Here is a 2,080-nt window from a genome sequence, read left to right as displayed (position 1 = left end):
CATACATACATATATACATAGATAAGAGAGTAGGGTGTGATTTGAGGGAGATTTGGTTGCTATTTCTAGCAGGTCTAGCTACCATGTAGAGGTCTCCCTCATTGGCTCATACATACATATATACATAGATAAGAGAGTAGGGTGTGATTTGAGGGAGATTTGGCTATTTCTAGCAGATTTAGGTATCACATAGAGGTAGCCCTCATTGGCTTACACATACACAAACCAGTTTGGTGTTATTTGAGGGAGATTTGGCTGTTATTCTTTACAGTTTAGGTGACAGTATAGCTCAGCTTGATGGATATTGGGTGTTGTATGTTGGTGCAAGTGGCGGTAGAGGGGAGGGGAGACTTTCAGAGGGGGGGTGTCATCACAGTTTAGTAGTTGTGTGTGTTTATGTATGTGACAAAGTTGTGGTGGGGGGAGGTTGATAGAGGGAGGGAGACTGAGACAGAGAGAGAGAGAGAGTGGGTGATGGTAGTCTTGGGATAGGAAGTGGTGGTTTGAAGGGACCACGATGATGTTTGATGTTTGGTGATGTGAGGTGAGGTTTCAGTGTGGTCGAGCAGAGATTAGATCCTGGAGAGCTGATGTCAGAGGTTTGATGGTAGTATGGCTTCGAGATTTTCTATGAGGCAGCTGATTGGAAGATACATCCAACCCAGAACCTGAACAGAATAAAGAGAGAGAACACAAATATAATCATAGTAATAACTAGCAGAAGTGCCCGGCGTTGCTTGGGGCTTAATTGTTTTAAAGTACTGTTGATGATTCTACTCAATTATGATTATTGAGGGAAAGATTGCTATAAGTTGACGACCAACCAATCGATTTGCAACTGGACAGAAAGCCCTGCCAAGAGCATTGCAACACTCTGAGAAGTGGGTAACAATAGAATGTGAGGTGGCCCTGAAAAGGCTGTTTTATTGTTCTCACAATTGTAACAACGTCTTAGGTAGTCATGTAAGGATGTGTAAAACGTTCGCAAGTGAATACGGTATCTTCCTTTTCCATCAACGGCAGTGGACGTTCTTTTACAAAACTTCATGGTCTGTGAAAACAGAATAGATGTCCTATGGAGGAAAGATGAGGATTAATCATGGGTTAGTAAATACGGGTAAGTTTGAAAATATACGACAATAGCATCTACTCACCATATGTCAGATGGGCAAGACTGTAGTGGTGCTGAATAGATGAATCAGAACACGTGTCTCATGAAGATGTTGTGTCAAATGACCTGTTTCTTTAGAATAGTTTGTATTTGATGTAAAATGTAATGGTGTAAAATATAATGGTGGGAGAGAGGATGTATGTATTTAGTTTTATCGACTGCTTAAGTCTTGTTATTTTATGTAAATTGTAATGGTGTGTAAGAGATAGTTACTTCTTCGTGTAATTATTTTAATGCATTTGTTTCATTGATCGTCGTTATGATTACCTTTGTTGTTGTATGAAATGATATGTTGCTTGGTTTTCAAATGGTATCTTGCGACTGCAGTTGACTTCACCCACGCTTGTACCCACAGCTTCCTTGGTCACTGTGTTGCCCTCCTACTCAACCAGGCATCAGAAAGATTTCTATATTAATGGGAGTGTATGTTTGTAAATATGTCACTGAAATGGTGTATCCTCAAGAAAAAACAGATTTGATTTTCAAAATCTGTGTCTCAATGACAAGGAATTTGGTTATGATTAACGAGAAAATTTAATTTGCCATGAGAAATAGCTCAATTGTTAGATATACCATCATTTGTCATCTCCTCCATGAGATTCAATGTTGAATGAAATCATAATTAGCTGATCCTCTTGTATTTTCTTTTACTCAATGCCAGGAACTTTTCAGCACACCCTCATGTATCATCATCATCGTTTAACGTCCGCTTTCCATGCTAGCATGGGTTGGACGATTTGACTGAGGACTGGTGAAACCGGATGGCAACACCAGGCTCCAGTCTGATTTGGCAGAGTTTCTACAGCTGGGTGCCCTTCCTAACGCCAACCACTCAGAGAGTGTAGTGGGTGCTTTTACGTGTCACCCGCACGAAAACGGCCACGCTCGAAATGGTGTCTTTTATGTGCC

Source organism: Octopus bimaculoides, chromosome 21 (genome assembly GCF_001194135.2).
Source record: "Octopus bimaculoides isolate UCB-OBI-ISO-001 chromosome 21, ASM119413v2, whole genome shotgun sequence".
NCBI classification, from domain to species: domain Eukaryota; kingdom Metazoa; phylum Mollusca; class Cephalopoda; order Octopoda; family Octopodidae; genus Octopus; species Octopus bimaculoides.
Note: the sequence above shows the minus strand (reverse complement) of the source record.